This window comes from Protopterus annectens, chromosome 11.part0, assembly GCF_019279795.1.
Source record: "Protopterus annectens isolate FY-2018-M chromosome 11.part0, PAN1.0, whole genome shotgun sequence".
Lineage (NCBI taxonomy): Eukaryota > Metazoa > Chordata > Ceratodontiformes > Protopteridae > Protopterus > Protopterus annectens.
The window spans coordinates 556,032,713-556,054,151 of NC_056745.1; the positions used below are offsets into that span (position 1 = coordinate 556,032,713).

Consider the following 21,439-nt stretch of genomic DNA (forward strand, 5'->3'; position numbering starts at 1 on the left):
AGGGACAGCACAAGTAAAACTGTGCACAGGGACACACCTTTCCCTCTGTAGTGCTGTGAGTTCCCTCAGGAGTCATTTTCCCTCACCTCACTCAACATCTTGAACAGATGTGCCATGACTTCATCTGAGCCTACTTCTTTCTTTTACTTTATTCCTTAGTACTGTTACTTCTTTTGAGGGAGTACTCTACTGGTTCTTCTTCATCTTCTTCATCCTCCTCTTTCATTGTAGACTGTACACAGAGCTTCTGTAGGGCTGTACTCCTTCCATCTGCCTTTGATGTCCTGTGGACTGGAGAACAGATTACTGCTGGTATCCCTTATGACTGGTGACTGGTGACTGTCTGCTTTATCTTTTTGTCTTTGCCTTGCAACCTGATACAGTTTCTTTGTGCAATTTGGTGAGTCACTTTGCAGAAGCTGTAGAGTTTCTCTGACTTTGTTCTTTGATATTGAGACTCTTTTCTTATCCTCTGTGCTAGCCGACTTGTATTTCTTCTTAGCTCAGCCTGTCTTTTCTATCTCCCACTTTTCCTGCACTCCTTTATTTCTTTCTTTTGATAACTTCCTGGACTTATGCATTCTGCCATCAACATTCCATATTTACTTTATTTCCATACTTGGCTCAGCCACATATCTCTTCAATAATCTTCACATATGATGCCATTCTTCTTTGACTCCACTTATTTCCTCTTCTTCATGTAGTACTACAGCCCCAAGTATTTCCTTGAACTCTTATGTTTTCACTCCAGTCAACTTCCAGGTCTTCAGCATAGTCCCTGTTGACATTAGAGCCTTCTCTGACTACTGCTTGCAGCTGAATGTGGCTACCAGTGGTTTTTGGTGAGGACCAACTGTTTAACTGGGGATAGCTTTGCAATCTGGGATTCTGTCCCATTGCCCTTTCCCACTTTTGTATGTGATCTTTTGACTGTCTGCCTTGGTGAACCACATGTTAGCCATCATCAAACCATTTGTCAGACAGAAGTCCAGAATAGCCTCTCCTTCTTTTCCTGTTGGCTAAACAATAGGGACTCAGGCAGTCTTCATATCCTGCTCTGTCTGTCCCAGTATGAGCATTCAGGTCCGTCATTCTCAACATCAATTCATGTTGTCCTGCTTTATCTAGTAGGTTTGCAACTACTGTCGTGAGGCAAAAGGTGAGCTTAAACACGGTGCCCTATCTCTAAATGAGTCTTTCACTAATTCTGATAGCATCTCTCACTGTCTTCAGTACACTGACTGTCACCAATCCCCATCATTTATTGTCTGTCCTCTCCAAAGTTGTACCCTCTGGATCTCAAACCAGGTAGCTTTGCTGCACTGCCCTTCCACATTGTCTTCTGGATACACATGATGACTTCTCCTTACTATCATGTCACCCACTTCCACTTCCAAGCTGCATCCTCTTAGTGAGCCTATATTCAGTGTAGCAATCTTAGTTCATGTTGGGCAGGTTTTCTGATTGTACATCCAATTTTGCTGAACAGATCTGTCCCAGTTAATCAAAGCTAAACAGCTGGACACTGGGAACCCAGTATCTTAGTAACAAATGGCTGCTGGGCTTCCTGGCAGGCACACACTGACCAATAGGGCACATATTACCCCTTTCATGGTTCTGAACCCACTAACCACTATCAAATACACATGCTCACTTTTGGTAGCCTTAATCAACATGACTGAATAACCTAGAGCCAATTTTTATACCACTATGTGACTAGCCTTGATGCAGCATGCAATCTGTGATCCCTGGTCTCATGTGTAGAATTTATTCTACACAGCTATTCCCAGAATGGCATCACCTAGAGTATGTACTGCTGCCCACAACTCCATTCAGTTTTGAATGCACTGTGCTGACACACTTGTCAAGCTCAAAATTCTAGGTAGAAATACCTAGCATGTTTTAGGAAGCTGAGAGGAACCACACACAGACACAGGGAAAACTTGCAAGCTCCACATGAATAACAAATGCAAAAATAGCTGCATCCTGACATACACTTTGGATTATCACAGTATCAAAAATGCTATTGAAGAAAACTGGGACATTGTCACAGGAAACCCTTTTCTGATTAACATCCTAGGTGAAGCCCCATCCTTTGTTTATAGGAAGGCCAGGAACATTAGAAGTTTTGTTGAATTTAAACCTAGACCATATGAGAGAAACACTAAAAGATGTGAAACTAATTGTACATTTTGTATATTTATACAGCAAGGTGATCATTTTTATTGCCCTTATTTAAAGAAAATCATTAAGACCAGCGCAGGGGGTGACTGTAACACTACAAAAGTAATTTACAGGGCACAGTGCAATGAATGTGATGCATTCTATGTGGGCAAGACTGTAAATAAACTCAAGTGTAGGATTTCATGTCATCTGTCAGAAATCTGCTCTGGATGTAAAAATAATGCACTAGCCAAACACCTTTCTCTTCATAAAAGACACACAGGTTATAAGTTTCAGATCTTGGATCGCATAGACATGGGTAATCTTGAAGGAGACATTCCGAATATTCTGGAGAAACATGAACTCATGTAGCAATTAAAGCTGAACTCTTTTAGGAAGCCTGGACTAAACTACTACTGTTCAATTAAAAGTGCACTGGAACTTAGAAAATTTCCACACTGTTTACATGACTAATTTTATTTTATTTTATTCTACCAGTTGGTTTTAAATACTATTTTAAATCCGTTGTAATTTAAGTGTATATTTTGTTTCATTCATCCTACATTTTGTCTTATTATTTTTTCTTTTTCTGGTTCTCTTTTTCCACTTTATTCAAAATGATGTGTAATAACAATACTAACTAATTATACAATTATATATATTTTTACAGAATACTTTTTTGGCTTCTTGCACACAGACCTGAAGAAGTCTAGAAGGACGAAAGCGATCTTTGTTAACAATAGGTTATGAAAATAGAATATGATTTTTACAATTGATTTTTTACATGCAAAGTGTATATGTATATATTTATATATATATTTTGATTGCCAAATGGACTAAGGTTTATATATTTCTAGCCATGTAGTATATTGTCTTGGATAAAATCACAGACTTAATAATCTACTTAATAATCTGGTTAAATAAGAGGTACCACATCATTATACATTTTATTTAAAGTACATAAGGGTTATATTATTATGACAGCAGGACCAGCTCGAATGTCACACTGATGGGAGAAGGGATGTAAATCTAACATGTGTACCAATAGCACTTTGTTTTACAGCACAATAACCACTCCATTGCCTAATAAAAAGTATATATATATATATATATATATATTTAGAAAGCTTATAAGAAAACTATTACTCTATTTTTGTTTTACTTGGATCTCTTGTCTGTGTACTTAATAAAGGATTTTCAATTGGAAACAGGCTGCCTGCCTTGCTTGGATTACTTTTGAATACTTAGTAATTCTGTACAATTATATATTTTTTATTATTTTTTTTTACTTAAGATGAGTGTAAGTTCACTACTTCTACTACTTTTGTCTGATCTGATTAATATACAGTGATTAACTAGAGATATATGCACTGAAAATCTTCCACACAGAGAAGTTTCTTACAATGTTTTGATAATAGATATATAGTTTCCAGGGTTTGTCAAGGGACCATTTTTTGTGTAAATGTACCATTATGGCTGTTTTCCATGTTTCAGGGACATAACCAGTGTAGAGATGTAGCCAAACCTCACTTAACCCTTTTAAATGTAAATGGTACTTGATATTTATTAGCACAGAGCTGAGAGTGTTATTAGTTCAATTGGAGCTATTATTTTTGGTTTTGTATAATGTAGTTATACCTGTTCTAAAGTGATTTTGGGATGGATGGGTTGGTTAGTACTGTTAGGAACACCTGGCCAGATCTGAGGCATAAAATAAGTGCTTCAATTTGAGTGTGAGGATATTACCAATAACTTTGTTCAATTTTTATTGTAGAAGACATACAAACTCAGGTCTCCCAGGAGCCACTGACAAGACTGATAACAGACCAAGAATATAAAAAAAAATTTCTATACCACTTATCTATCAGGAACTTGAAAAGTTTAACTCTACCAACTTCCCTTATATATTTAGAGAGAGTGTTTGAGCAATTTGAAGAAACTACCTGATCTTAAAATCACTTTGAAATCAGAGAGGGAAATTCCATTGGAAATATGTTTAATAAAATAATGGGCAACATTTCTAGGTTTCCTAATATCACTGAAGATCTTGTGATTAACTGTTTTGGGCTCACTTTGTCTCCACTGCCTGTTGGTCATCCCGTCCTGGCCAATTGGCTCATTCATTCCCCATCAATGGGGTGAGGGTTTACTGGGGAGTGGCTGTTACTTATACAGCCATCTGTAGCTGTTTGCAATTTTTTTCCTTTATGTATTCCTAACATCCCTGCATGCACATGTTGTTAGCACAAGTATAGGGACATGATTGGGATTATCATGAAGGATGTCCCCTCACTTCTGCAATTGGCGTTCTCTTCTTGCAACCTTGTCTTGTATCCTCTTCCCTAGATCACAGGAAGTGACTTCCTAAGTCTCCATCAGGGAAATCGCGCATACCCAGTGTGAGTGCATGTAACCCTCTGCATCACCACAGGAGAGGAGAGTGTTCCATGTTCCTTCACGTCTGCCCCTCTCTGCCTGACTGCTAGAACTGTGGTTGCTTGGGTCACTGTCAGGGCTCCATCCCTGTGTGCCACAGAGCCAGGCAAGTCTTGTAGTTAATCTTTAGTATTGGTAGTGACCCAGAGATCATAGCTGATCTTGTATTCCTTGAAAGTGAACTTGAAGATTTTACTTATTAGTTTTAATGGGGATCTGTTACAAATAGCAAGTTTTTTCTTTCTTTTGCAATGTTTGTTAATATGAGAAATATATCAAGCAGACATTTTTCTTAATTTTTTTTTATGGCAGATGATAGTAGATTTCTTGATGCATCTATTTGTAAGAGAGTAGAACTCATGGGAGTGTGAAGTTTTATTAAGTACAGGTTATTTGAGGAATTACACCCTTTATAGTTGTCAAGAAGATCTGCCCATAAGAGGAGGTTGGTTTTAGAGCAATTGCAAAATACAGTTTTTTATTTTATAGTGGGGTGGCCAGTGTCACCCATAATAAATGCCTTTGGTTTGATGGAGAGATTTTTGATCTGATTTAGGTAATGTGCTCAGAAGGGGCATGGGCGACATATAGTTGGCAATAATATGGTATGAAGCACCAAAACATCTTCAAGTTCCATTGGTATCCTGCTTGGTCTGTTTTAGAACAATATGTTCCCTAACAAATATGGTAATGGCCCCCCTCCCCCAAAATAGCTCATTATGGACTATGGACCTGACTGTATATTTGGCACTGAACCAGGAAAGGAAGGAATGCTACTTTTGCAAACCAAGTTCCTGTAACTACACAATATGCATCTCTTCAAGGTAGAGGAAGACCTCAAGTTCAGACCTGCTGTTCAAGATTCCAGTACTGAGCAATGCTACCTCCATATTGTGCAAATTAGAAATTTCTAACTGAATGTGCCCATCAGCTAATCTATCTGTAAATAAGGAACTATTTGGGCATCAGATGCTTTAGCCAGCAATGAAAAAGCTTGATATGAAAGATACAGCTCATCAAGGGGAAAAACAACACAATCTTTTAACCATTTCATTCCTGGAAGATGCATGCTTATTTGTATTTATTCCTTTCTTATAATCCACATGGACTATTTTGTGCCTGAATATTAAAATAAACAAATCAGAATGAGATTGTTCCAGGTTGTTTACATATATTGATTGTACAATGAAAGGTTATGCTGAATCTTTGTGTAATGACAAATGATAGGTATTCAGCTGCTGAAACCAGATATTTTTTCTTTAACGTTTTTGACATCATTGTTGGTGATGGCACAGTGTTGCTCAGCAACAGTCTCTCTTTCCTTGGGGACATGGGAGGAGAGCTTAATAGTGTGTTGCATCTCCTCCAGATGGGAGCACCTTAGGTTGTTCACTACCACATAGGCAAAAACAAGGTCATACTTATATTAAGGAGAGTGAGCAATATTGAGGACTCTTATAACACCCTTAACTGTGGCAGTGGAAAGGAACAGAGAGAGAGAGAGAGAGAGAGAGAGAGAGAGAGAGAGAGATTTCTGTGTCTCTCTCCTTGTTTTGTGAATGCAGTGTTGGTGTTCATAACCATGATGTCACCAATAACTAGGACCTTGTGACTCTCTGCAGGCCTGTGGGATCTTAGGAGGCAGGTTTGCAGTTTGACAATTTACAGTGGAAGTATATGAAGGAAGGAGTATAGCATTTCATCAAAATTGTGTAAAATCAAACATGTTGAAAATGTAATGTTCAAAACTGAAAAAAATCAACATACACAGCAAAAATACGTCTGATTTTGCAGGAGGGTTTCTGCACTCCCCCCACACACCCCTTAATTATATATACCATATTCCAAGATCACACTACAGTTGGGAATGGGAACATTTCCCAAACCCTGCTTTATTGTGATCTCGCTCAAAAAAGACGGTGCAGTTTGATTAGCTGAGTTTTAATCAGCTGTACCAGTTTTATCAGTATTCCATGGATAAAAACATTGATAAAACTAATGTAACCCATATAACAACAGGTTAGGATAGAGTTATATACAAGTCCCTCAATGACTGAGATTTGCTGTGTAGGGATTAGGGAGGTATTGGCAGAGATTTTTTTAACAGCCTTGGTATATGCTGATAAGATGCTGTGCTGATATTCACTGACATCGCATGTTGTCCAGACACAAGCCTCTAAACTATGTAAGTAGTTATATTACCTGTATGTGAAATCAGACTAGTCAATAAGGAATGTGTTGACAGTCAACAAGAGAAATTTGCTACATTGCCTCAAAACTCCTAGAGTTACAGATTGGCAAAGGAAAAGGGCTGAGCAAGTTGTGAGTCCTTGTTGTAAGAGCAGTAGTAGTAGTTTTTTGAAGTTTTTATTGATGGAATTAAGCAAGGATTGCTATGAATGAGAAATGCCACTGATCTGCTTGTGGGTTACTATCTGGTTACTACTTCTTGGCCACCATAGCTGCTTGCAACTAGAACTCAGTGTCCCTTTGCACCTTCTATCTTTGGAATAAAACAATAGCACTAATAATAAGCTGAATCCTTAAAATTATTTTTCAGAATCCTCAGCATTTAGTAGTCTCTACCAAGGCTAGGAATTGGTGCCCAGATACTCCTTCTGTTATTAAGAGTAAATCAGTAACACTAATCCCACACTAACTCCTGAAAAGTTGTTTGCAAGGCTCTTCAGTAATTAACAGTCTTGTCTCTAATGTTTCAGTTTTAAAAGTAACCTGGAAAATGAGTTGAATGCTCTAGGTATTACAGTGTGCCACTAATGAGAAGGAAGATACAGAAGTGAGGGTAATTGAAATTTTATCTCAGAGAAGGGCTTTCCTAATACAGTTTTGTAGAGCTCACACATATGAACAGATAGGACTACACTAAGGCACTGTACGAGCACATCTACTCATGCATGAATCATGCCATACCAAATAGAACCAAGATGCTCTCATCCAAAAAAAGGAAGCTAATCTGGTGGTCCCCTGCCATAAACAAACTTTACAACAAAAGGAAGAAACTGTTGCAGAAAACAGGAAAATCCCAGGATGCAAAAAACTCCCTTACCAGCCTCAGTAAGAAACTGAGATCCCTCATAAAATCCTCCAAAGCTAGTTACGAAAATAAAATTGCCAAAGATTCCAAAGACAACCACAAGGCATTCTATGACTATGTCAAGAATCTAAATGGCAATGCTCAGATCTGCTCTGAGCTAAAACAGAATGGCATTAAATATACTGATCCCAAGGATATTGCCAATATCCTGGCAGATCGATTCAGTGCCAACTTCACCCTCCTCTCACCCCCTAAATGACCCATCTCAATACCGGAAGATTGCCAAATTCAAGTAATAACGGCCACACAAGTAAAAAACACACTCTCCAAAGCTAAGAATACAGCATCCATGGGATCAGATAACATCCCGGGCTGTGTACTACATGAACTATAATATGAACTGGCACCTCACCTAAGTGTCATATTTAATCATAGCCTCACCTCAGGTTTTGTGCCCACTGAGTGGTGCAGAGCTACAGTTATCCCACTCCACAAGGGGGGATCCACCTTGGATCCTGGAAACTACCGTCCCATCAGTCTGACAAGCCTTATCTGCAAGGCCATGGAGCATATTATCATGGCACTTATAAACAAAGACATTGGCAACCTTCAAACACTGGACCCCACCCAGTTTGGGTTCGTGAAGGGCCGATCTTGTCTCCTAAATCTGATTGACTTCTTCGAATCAGTCTCCAGAGCCATGGACAAGGGTAAGGTGGTCCCACAGCTTATCTGGACCTTGCCAAGGCCTTTGACACCACCCCCCACTCTGGAATCATAGATAAACTTACTAAGCTGGGCATTAATCCCTACATCACCCAATGGGTTGCTAACTGGCTTACTGATAGAACCCACACTGGAAAAGTAGCCAACTCCAAATCCATCTCCAGACAAGTGGAGTACCTCAGGGTTCAGTCCTGGGACTGCTCTTGTTTGGCATCTACTTCTCTGAAGTACAGGCCAACACTAAGGGACTCTGGCTAACAAAGTTCGCAGATGACTGCAAACTGGGAGCCATTACTGAATCCCCAAATGATGTGGATACTCTACAAAAGAGCCTTACAGAAACAGATACTTGGTGCCATAGCCATGGGCTCAAGCTTAATGCCAAAAATGTATAGTTATCCCCTTTGGGAAAAAACATGTATCCATGAATTACCATATAGGTGGCAGTACACTAAACACCAAAAGTGTGATAAGAGACTTAGGGACACAGGTGGACAGTGGTCTCACCTTTGATAACCACATCACCACAACAGTCAGGAAATTCATGTATGTGGCACACCTCATTACTAAGGGCTTTTCATCCAGAAAAAAGGAGGTCATTGTCCCACTGTACTCATCCCTCATTAGACCCATTATAGAATACAATGCCCCGTTTGGTATGTACCTCTCAAGACATCTGCAACAACTGGAAAGGCCACAGAAATAACTCACTAAAAGAATCACAGGCCTAAAGCAGCTGCCCTATGCTGACCGCTTTAAAAAACTCCAGCTATACTCTGTCGCATATTGTCTACTCAGAGCGATCTCTGCTTAACATACAAGGCCATGTCAAACCCAGAGCTGTTGGACATGCTACACTTAAAGAAATCCCAATCCCTCAGAGCCACACGCTCCAGGGATCTAAACCTTTTCAAAACAAAAAACAAAACATGCTGGAGGGATAGGGTCCTGACCCAGAGACTCCCCAGACTCTGGAATAGATTGCCCATACATGTCAAGCAGAGTGCCTCTTTGGCCCTCTTCAAAAGGAACCTTGACGATTGGATGGGAGAAAGGAAATTCACCCCGGAGATCACATCAGTTGCCCTGCTAGACAGGGGTCCAGGGAAGTAAATAGTGTGGGAAGAAATAGCCAGGGAATTGTTATGGCTAGGCTTGTATAGGCCCTAGGGCTGATAGCTTAGTACCAACCTATGAACCTATGAGGGGGTTCTATAGCCAAATTTATAAAAGGACAGGCAATTCGATAGCCACGGTTGTGTTTTGTTATTGCTAGGTTTATGCTTCATACTATGTGGCATGAAGGAGGTAATGAAGATATAAAGATGTTGTACACTTTATCAGGTAAACACAAACATACACACACTCACACACACACACACACACACACACACACACACACACACACACACACACACACACACACACACACACACACACACAGACATATACACACACACACACATGCAGTTATACTCAGTCTGGCAAAGAGACAGGTGTATTAGGATGACAGCAATGGGAGACTGAACTGTTGCCACACCACCAGCAGAGGTTAGTATACTGGCTATTTCAAAATTAAAGTTAAGTAGCAGCAGCAACAAGCCTAAATCTGAGGTACAGCTGTATGACTGTACCAGACTTCCTTTGAAAGGGGCTACTTCAGGGAAAGACTTTTATAGCAGCAGCAGCAAGCCTGAATTTGAACCACAACTGTCAGGAGACTAGACTTCCTTTAGAGGGAAAACAGCGAAGTATCAAGAAAGATTTGAAACAGGTACAGCTCTTATAAGTAATTTTGGAGGACTTGAGGGAAGTGACCAGATGGGCAACAGATTTTTGAGGGTAGGGGGTGTCCATATCATGGAATAAGGTCTTGCGCAGAGAATGGACTCTCAAAGGGGCTACAGTGAGAAGTGATGCAACAGATAATTGCTCCAAAGACTTACTGATGTCCTCTTCTGGTCATAGCCCATTGTATTCATTTGTCATGCCATTTAGGCATAAACCATTAGAAAATAAGGTGTATCATACCTCTCAACCTCTTAGCCTAAAAATTTTGGACAAAGCCAAACATAAAAGAGGGACAAAGTCCCTAAAATAGGGTCAGATTTTAAATGTTGTTCTTTATAAACATAGAAAGCTGATAGAATAAAAGGTTTTGTGTTAGCTGTGATGCACCTGCACTGGCCTAGTAATCAAGGAGCCTCAATCCTCACCACTGGCAACATCAGGGAATGTGCACACTGGGAGGTTGACAAGTACACAGACAGTAAAGTGCAATTTCCCTTAAGACCACACACAGATCAGTCAGTCTGGGGCTGGTTTCTCCCTCTTTCTCCAGATCCCCAATAAGACTCACCATTGGCAGAGCTATAGGGTTGAGATCTCAGCTGAGGGGCCAAGCCAAAACCCCTAGCACCCTCTCTGTCCAACCAGTGCTTCGTGTCCCTGCTGAAGTAGCTGACACACACACACACGCACACACACACACACACACACACACACACACACACACACACACACACACACACACACACACACACACTTTGAGATCTGATTGATATACAAACACACACACACAGACACACCTGGGAAAGGCTGGCACAGGTTTACTAGCTATGCCCCCTTCTGCCCAGAATATAAGGTAGCTCCAGCTGCCACCAGCCAACTCTTTATCAGCTACATAAGGCCCTTAAGAAAGGGTGTCAAATCCGACTGTGTAATGTTACTAATATAAATGATAGTCTGACCAAGAGCAAGGCTATTTAGGAGTGGCCTGTACAGTGTCATCAAATAGATATACAAGTACTCTAAGAGCTTAAATATGTCTCACAAATAGCCACAAAAGATAGGTTTACATATATTTAATAATAAATAAATAGTAAAAGAACAAGACAATAATCAGTAAGTAATCAGTTACGTCAGAGTTCAAAATCACAGGAAATATTTAAAATGACATTGCAGGACAGTCTCGTATAAATGCTACTCAATGCTAGAAGTCTAAACCTCAAAATGCATTAACTCGAGGCACGCCTTAAAATGGAGAACATCAACATCTGTGCAGTGACAGAGACATGGTTCAAGGCTCCAGAGAGCACCCCTGCATTACCAGGCTATAATTAATACCACACCTTTCGGCCACCTAACCTGGACCAAAACACTAAAGGCGGAGGCATGTCCATATATATTAAGGATATCCACACCTCCAGGCTAGTTGCTCAGCATAATGCATTCGAGATTATCCAAGTGCAACTAACTCTGGGCAAGACTGCACTCCAAATTGTAACTTGCTACAGATTCCCCACCATGCCCCAGGATTCCCACTCCTCATTTCTTGATACACTGGAAAATATTAGGGTACAACCCAACACCCTAATAATGGGTGATTTCAACTACCTCATCATTAACTGGGAAAACTACTCATGTACCAACTCTTTTGCTCAACGTTTTCTGGAATTCATAAATTCCAACGCCATGGATCAACTTATCCACACTCCCACCAGGTGCAGCAATATCCTAGACCTGGTCATTACCAACATGGGTGACTGGTGTTCCACACCAGAGGTCAATCCCTTGTTGGTCAGATCCGACCACAAGCTAATCACCCTAGACATCCACATCCCCGCCCCCATTAGGGAAACCACCATAAAAAATTTCTCCAAAGCCAACTTCACGCTTCTTAAAACAGAAGTGGCAAACTTCACGACACCCATGCAGATGGACAATAGAGGTACAACTGCTGAATCCTACACAAATGCACTTTATAAGCACTTACATGAGTGCATGGATCATGCTATCCCTAACAGAACCAAGATGCTATCCTCCAAAAAAAGGAAGCCAATCTGGTGGTCCCCTGCCATAAACAAGCTCTACAACAGAAGAAAGAAACTTTTGCAAAAAAGAGTAAAATCCCATGATTGGAGGAACTCCCTGGTTAGCCTCAGTAAGAAGCTGAGATCCTTCATAAAATCCTCCAACGCTAGTTATGAAAACAAAATCACCACTCATTCTAAAGACAGCCACAAAGGATTCTATAGCTATGTCAAGAATCTCAATGGCAACACTCAGATCTGCTCTGAGTTACAGCACAATGGCACTAAATATACAGAACCAACTGATATTGCCAACATCCTGGTAGATAGGTTCACTGCTAATTTTACCCCCCTCTCACCCCCCCCCCCAAAAGGGCCCATCTCTATACCTGGAAGAATGCAAAGTTCCTGCAGTCATGGCTGCACAGGTAAAAAACACACTCTCCAAAGCCAAGAACACAGCATCCATGGGACCTGACAACATCCCAGGCTGTGTTCTACATGAACTACAGAATGAACTGCCACCCCTCCTAAGCACCATGTTCAATCAAAGCCTCTTCTCAGGCTTTGTGCCCACTGAATGATGCACAGCAATGGTTATCCCACTCCACAAAGGGGGAGCCACAACGGACGCTGGGAACTACCGCCCCATTAGCCTAACGAGCCTGGTCTGCAAGGCCATGGAATGTACCATCATGGAACTTATAAACAAAGACATTGGTAATCTTCAAACTCTGGACCCCACCCAGTTCAGGTTTGTAAAAAGCAGATCATGTCTCCTAAACCTGACAGACGTCTTTGAAGCAGTCACCAAAGCCGTAGATGAGGGTAAGGTAGTTCACACAGCCTATCTAGATCTCGCCAAGGCTTTTGATGCCATCCCACACTCTGGAATTATAGATAAACTCACTAAACTAGGTATAAATCCATATGTCACAAGATGGGTTGCCAACTGACTCACTGACAGAACCCACACTGTGAAAGTAGCAGACTCCAAATCCAACTTCAGACCAGTGACAAGTGGAGTACCACAGGGTTCAGTCCTGGGTCCTTTCCTGTTTGGTATCTACTTTTCTGAAGTACAGGCTAACACAAAAGATGTATCTGAAATATATATATGGGATGCATTGAAGGCATACCTATATGGAAGAGTGGTGGGATGGTATAAAAATAAACAAAAACAGTGGAATAAGGAATTAATGGAATTACAGTCAAAAGTAGATAATTTAAAGCTTGATATTCAAAATGGAAACACCAACTTAATAAAAGAACTAGAAGATACTAATAAAAAATACTCAGAGACGCTACACCACAAAACAATGATCAACTTAGAAAAAATTAAACTATGTTACTATTCAATGAACCCTAAAAACCAACAAAGAATAGCAAATAGGACTAAAAAGATTATTAAAACAAATCAAATCAAGGAAATACATAATATAGAAACCAAAAAGAAAGTATCTGATTTAGAAGGAATACTAGAAGCTTTTAGGCTATTTTTTCATAAACTTAATAATCAAAATGAGAAAACAGAAACACATTCAGTGTTGAAAGCTTTTCTCAAAAACAATGTTAAAGTTAGGTTATTAGAGGAGCAGGTACAACTAATAGATAAACAAATAACAATGACAGAACTTAAAGCTGAAGTAAATAAGCTAAAATTAAATAAAGCTCCAGGTATAGATAATATCACCCCAGAAATGTTTAAATTACTATCAAATGAGGCTTTGCTGTTGTTATTGAATGTCTTTACATCAGTTAAAAATGGTAAAGACATTCCTCCTTCTTGGAAGTACACATTAATATCACCAATTCTGAAACAAAGTAAAGATCCCAGTGAATGTTCATCATACAGACCCATTTCACTTCTTAATATAGATTATAAAATTTTTATGGCAATACATGCTGCTCGAATAAAACAATTACTACCACTTTTGATAGAGGAGGATCAAACAGGTTTTATAAAAGATAGGAACACTTATGACAACATAAAATAATTCTTTCCTTAATTGATTATATAAATGTCACAAAAACAAAATGAATGTTATTAGCTTAGACATAAATAGCGATTTGATTCAGTGAACTGGGATTATCTGTGGTTAGTTTTAGAAGAATATGGCTTCTCAAACAACTTCACTTTGTTAATAAAATCATTACATGAAAAATCATTGGCTTATATAAAACTGGGATCTTGTCTGTCTAAATCTATTAAAATAACTAAGGGCACAAAACAAGGCTGCCCTCTTTCTCCGTTATTGTTTGCGCTAGTCATTGAACCCTTAGCAAATAATATACGTATGGATAAAAATATTGAAGGATTACAACTAGACAACAGCCTAGAGCTTAAAATTCAACTTTTTGCTGATGATATTTTAATTACCTTAAAAAATAATAATAGCTGTTTAAAAGTATTATGGGACTCAATTCAAAACTTTCAAAACTTTTCAAGTCTTAAATTTAATGAGAACAAAACAAATGTATTGCTTATAAATACTAATAAAAAAGATCTAAATAAAAAATACCATAAATATATCTCTACTGATAATATAATTAAATACTTGGGAATTATAATAACTAACAACCTAGATACTACAATTGAAACAAATTATAAAGAGACCTTAAATAATATTGAAAATCTAATACAAAGATGGAATAAATTCTTCTTTTCAATGGAAGAAAGGCTTTATATAATTAAAATGATCATATTTCCAAAACTTCTTTATGTCATACAAGCTTGTTCTTTGCCACCAGCTAAATCACACCTAAAACAATTAAATGATTTAATGGTAAGATTCCTATGGTATCCAAAAAAAACAAGGATAGCTATGAAGTATCATCTAGATGATTGGGATATAGGTGGCATAGGTTTACCAGACATAGAAATATATTTGCATTCATCCATTATTAAAACAATATCATTATGGCTAAATATAAAATATACATCAAAATGGAAGCTAGTTCATGAGAGAATCTGGTTAAAATCAGGATTTGTAGTGGCAAATAAGTATACAGATTTCGTACCAAACAATTTTCTATGGCTGATGAAGCCATATGATATGATGATACATAAGAATAAAAATATAAGTTCCAAATACATTACTTATACATTAAAAAATTTCCAAAATCTTATTAATAGCAATCCTGATATTAAAGCATGGTCATTTATTTTATATCCAGTAGCGTACACACAAGGTAATATAATAACATTTAATATGGAAGTAGTCAACATGCTTAAAGAAAAGGGATTAATATATTGGCATCAATTGCTAAACTCTGAAAAACCTCTGACAATAGACCAGATTAAACAGAAATTAAATATGGAAGATAGTTCGTGGTTACATGTACAAGAATTAAGACAGTATATATTAAGCAAACAAGAAACAATGCAACCATCAATAAGACAAAATGTCCCTAACCTTATAGAACATATAATATTACTAACGAATCAACCTATTACTGGAAAGGGATACTTATCATATATTTATAAAACAAACAAAAAAATAAAAATGCATAATAATGACAAAATATGGAATTATTATAGATCAGTTAATGGACATGTGCCAAATGACAGAGATAAAAAACTAATTCTTCTCTCTCCAAAGCAGACATCACTTTCATTACATTGGAGACTTTTTACATGGCTATTCATACACAGATCTTATGTAACCCCTCATAAAATGGAACTTATGTTTAAGAAAAATATTGGCTGCTGGAGATGTGATTTATCAATAAAAGCAGACTGACAACATATGTTCTACGAATGCCATTTGATTAAACCATATTGGGATAAAATAAATTATTTTCTGCAAATGGTATTCAATGATAAATTCCAGATTTCCAAATCTATTATTTTGTTTAATGCACCTGTACCCGACTGTGTGCCAAGAACAAAATATGTAATCTTATGGACTCTCCTAGCTATTGCAAGGAAGAACATTACATCAAACTGGAAATCCAAAGCTTCTCCAACTTTTAAGCAATTCATGCATATGGTGTCAGCAGTATCGCAATTGGAAATGAACACTATTAAAGGAAGAACTGAAAGAACTACATCATTATACGTAGCATGGCAAAAAGTAACTGAAATACTGGAGAATAATGACTGCAGCAGATTATAATCAGGAAACAATTGTATAGAAAGTCAATTATATGTCAACAATAGACACCCTTGTAAATACTTTATTTTGGTTTTAATGTTTGATATCTGTTTAGAGGTTTTAGCCTACCTTTTTAAATAATTTGTAAATACTTCATTGTCATAAATAACCTGCATTCATGTTTTCTTGTTTTTGGAAATGAATAAAAATATTTACAAAAAAAAAAAAAAAAAAAAAAGAAGGTCTTTGACTAACAAAGTTTGCAGATAAATGCAAACTAGGAGCCATAATCAAAACTCCTAACGATGTGGACATCCTACAAAAGGGCCTCACTGAGACAGATCCCTGTTGTCAAAGCCATGGCCTCAAGCTCAATGCCAAAAAGTGCATTGTCATCCCCTTTGGTAAAAACTCTGTATCCATGAGCTACCACATAGGTGGCAGTCTACTTAACACCGAAAGTGTGGTAAGAGACCTTGGGACACAGGTGGACAGTAGTTTCTCCTTTGATAATCACATCACCACAGTAGTCAGGAAATCCTTCTACGTGGCACACCTCATAGCAAAAGGTTTCTCATCCAGGAAGAAAGAGGTCATTATTCCCCTCTACTCGTCACTCATTAGACTCATTATAGAGTACAATGCCCCTTTTGGTATGTACCTCACAAGACATCTACAACAACTGGAGATGCCACAAAAATACCTGACCAAGAGGATTACGAGCCTCAAACAGATGCCCTATGCAGACCATCTCAAAAAACTCCAGCTTTACTCCGTCGCATATTGCCTACTCAGAGTCAATCTCTGCTTAACATACAAAGCTATGTCAAACCCAGAGCTGTTGGACATGCTCCATTTAAAGAAATCCCAATCCCTCCAAGCTAAATGCTCTAGGGACCTAAACCTTGTCACCACAATAAACAGAACATGCTGGAGGGATAGATTCCTGTCCCAGAGACTTACCATACTCTGGAACAAACTACCTATCTATATCAAACAAAGCTCCTCATTAGCACAGGAAAATTATTTTCTTGGGTGGCAAGAGCCATGGTACCTTTTTGGCTAGGCTTATATAGGCCTTAGGGCCAATAGCCTAGTACCTACCTATGAACCTATGAAATAAAGTAAAGAAAACATATAAGTTATACTTTACTATATTCCTATCTGAAGCTAAAAAAGAGTTAAGAGTTACTATGCCCTAAAAACTTACAGCAAGGCAAGTGCAGAAGGTGGTGATAAGTGGATGCTCTTGTTAGGTCAAAGACAAAATACAAAATGCCCAGTCTCTCTCTGTGAGAGTTCTTAAATTAATATCAAATATTACTGCTGGGTTAGCTTGGATAACATCTCTTTTTGCCACCTGACTTTAGTTCCAAAGCTAAACCCACCTTTGTCAGAAACTAACAGAATTTAACATCTCTGTGTGAAAAATACATCTCTTTCAGATGTTTGAAGACCCTGGAAGTCATAAAACAATAAAACACTTCTGTATCTCAACCCTAGCAATTACTTCTCTTCCAAGATAATACAAAAACTTCTAGCTCTATACATTGTGTCTGATACTGAACTGAAACTGACAGATAACTTTTATAGCACAATTGTAAAACAATTTAATTTCAACTTATTTTCTTGAAGTTTTGCAAGTCAACTCTATATGTTCTAGTTTCTACTGTTAAAACATATACATTTGCACAGGTATATACTTTATATACATTTCTGTTCTTTTCCAGTAGGGTACACTGTGGACACATCCTTGAGGCTCAGTACTGTGCAAACCCTGTTCAACACACACCTCTGTACCTGTAGCTTAATATACACATAACCTATAGTTCTATTACATTTGTAAGACAAGCATATGAATCCTGTTGATATTCACAAATGACATATGATTATTTACAAAATTTCATATAGCTGTGCTGACAGTATTTTCCTTTTGTCACATTAGCAGTCATTTTTTCAAGGATATGAAGTCTGAAACTTAAATGTATATCATTATTTAGTGATGTTCATCCTCAAAGATTTGCCGAAAACCACAAATTTTGTAAGGATCAGGGAAAAAATTATCTGGTAAAATCTGGACAGTTGAGAGGTATGAGGTGCATGCAAAATTTCTGTTGACCAACCATCACAAAATGCATGAGAGGGAATTGCAAGAAAACTGAGCAATGATAAAAGGTTGGCACAGCAGGACCTAAAGTTAAGGCAGCTTTGGTGCCTTTACCTGATACTGAAAAGCAATTTCAGAAAGAAGCCATAGATACTGTTGAGCCTAATACTACCCAAAGCATCACAGTAAGAGGTACAGCTTGGTGATAGTGGGTTTTGTTGGTGTGTATCCAGAGGTGTTAGCTCTGTATTATATTGAGGAAGGGAAGGTGTCAAATGCACTGTTAGAAATTTTGAACAGGTAAGATTTCCCCAGGAAACATGTACAAATACAGTTGGTAACTTCAAATCACCTGATTGTGAAAGCACTATGGTTTAAAGGAGATGAATATTATCCTCTGCTTTCCACAAACAAATGGTCTAATAGGGATACTTATCTTTCTCTTAAGACAATGCTGACAGCATTTGCAATCCAGCTCAAGTGGAAGTAGTACAAGAAAAATCCAAATTGTGTTTATTTATTTGCTAGTTGAACTATTTCTTTATTTCTTTATTCATTCATTCATTCCATTTGTTACTGGGGTAGTTCGACTAAGCCTAATCTATTTTCAGAGGAGACGTGGGGAGAAAAGCTCCAGATTGCATATAAGATATCTATAAAGGATAAACAAGGGAATTATAACAATGTAACCAAACATATATTTGTCACACAAATATGTGACATAACAGTAGTTATAATCACAAAATAAATATCAATATTTGTAGTCTATTAAGGATTGATATGTACACGGGCTGATGAGAGATAATAATAATGAGTTTATATACAGGCGGGTAACAGGTGAAATGTGCTAGAGGGCAAACACTGACAGAGAAGGAGTAGGTGTAATGTAAGTGTACAGCTATGGGAAACATTTAGTAGTGGAGAAGGTTAAGAACAGAGAAGGAGTAGGTGTAATGTAAGTGTACAACTATGGGAAACATTTAGTAGTGGAGAAGGTTAAGAACAGAGAAGGAGTAGGTGTAATGTAAGTGTACAGCTATGGGAAACATTTAGTAGTGGAGAAGGTTACGAACAGAGAAGGAGTAGGTGTAATGTAAGTGTACAACTATGGGAAACATTTAGTTATGGAGAAGGTTACGAACAGAGAAGGAGTAGGTGTAATGTAAGTGTACAGCTATGGGAAACATTTAGTAGTGGAGAAGGTTACGAACAGAGAAGGAGTAGGTGTAATGTAAGTGTACAGCTATGGGAAACATTTAGTAGTGGAGAAGGTTACGAACAGAGAAGGAGTAGGTGTAATGTAAGTGTACAGCTATGGGAAACATTTAGTTATGGAGAAGGTTACGAACAGAGAAGGAGTAGGTGTAATGTAAGTGTACAACTATGGGAAACATTTAGTAGTGGAGAAGGTTACGAACAGAGAAGGAGTAGGTGTAATGTAAGTGTACAGCTATGGGAAACATTTAGTAGTGGAGAAGGTTACGAAGGAAACCTAGTACATCCAGGTGAGGAGGTTCTGTATTTAATTTATAATGAATGGGAGAGTGAATGTGATTCCCACAAGGAGTCTATTGTAGAGTATGTCTTAAATCTTAGGACTTTCCTTAGGGAGCTCATGGGACTGGCACAGGAGTACTTAGCATAAGCAGAAATGCAGCAAGAGGTCTGTTATGATTGGGTAGTTAAAACCAAAGAATATACTAAAGGACAAAAGGGGATGTTTCTTCCTGTCTGGCACAATAAACAGCAAGCAGCAGAGGATGGTTCTTTCACTATTTTAAGTAAAGTAAGCAATCTTAACTACATTCCATGTCTATCAGGCAGGATACAGAAACATAACCATGGCATGTTAACATGACGAGGCCCGACCATGGCAGAGACATTGCTGCTCAGTATCTGCAATGGGTTTCAAGAAGAATCAAAGAAGGATTTTGTGCAGACATCCTCAGTGAGGCTGTATATGGCACCTTTACTGAATAAGGTAGTATTTTTGGAGTAACTATCTCCTACCTAGGTTTATGAATCCAGGCAGTACTACGGGAGTCTGGGGAGATGTTCACTGCTAAACCAGGATGCATTGACCTGTTGGAGTACCATGTAGACAGAGGGATCTAAGGACCCATTAGACAGGATCCTTATTAGCAAGCCAAGTAAATCTTATGGAAGTAACTGCAGTAGATGCTGGATGTGGAATAATTCAGAAGTCCAGCAGTCCCTTGGACATACCACTAGTGCTGCTCCCAAAACAAGATGGAGTGGGGGCTTCTCTGCCTAGCAACATGGCAGCAGTATAACCTCATAAAGTCATACGGGGAAAATAAAATCTTAAAGTTAAGGAAACTCTACAAAAATGACCATGGATAAAGATATCAACCCAAATGTACTAGAGAACTTGAAAGATGCTTCAGCAGAACATGCAAATGTTTCCATGTGATCACTACCACTTACTAGTGGCAACCTATTACACCTCCCCATTTCCTGCTATACATTTTTTTCTGTCTAGCTCCATATCATTACATCACTTTCCCCCCCAACAGTCAACTTACTCAGTGCTCACCCTCAGCCTCTTGCATTTGATTTTATTTTGCTTTCAGCCTGTCTGGGTTTAAAATCCCTTTTCAGGGAGATCTTGGGAGAAGACATTGTTATTAACACATCATGTAATGCAAGACAGTTTACCACTCAGATACTGAAAGGGAATGCACACACATTCAAAAAAATTGTACAATAAGTAAGAAGCTATTCAATATAACATGTAATAAGACATTACAAAATTACATGACAGTATGCTGGTTGGTGTGGATAGTCAGAGTAGAGGCTCTAGGGTAACTAGATAGACAGTTATTCTAGTAGTAGAAGACAACAGGGATAGATGACAGGTAATTGTAGCATAACTGGAAGAAGAAAACAGAAAAAAGGTCAAGTAGTACATGGTTAGCTAGTCACAGAAAGTGTGACTGTTAAACTGATAATGAATGAGATGTGTAGGGAAAACTGGGGTAGGAGCAGAAAGAAAGAAGTTAAAAAGTATATAAGCTGCAGG

General features: G+C 38.3%; 1 protein-coding gene across 1 annotated transcript in view; it reads left to right on the forward strand.

The window, feature by feature from the left end:
* PTPRQ (protein tyrosine phosphatase receptor type Q) overlaps positions 1-21,439 on the forward strand; it is a 4,272,575-nt gene that overhangs the window by 1,084,016 nt on the left and 3,167,120 nt on the right. The window lies entirely within an intron of this gene.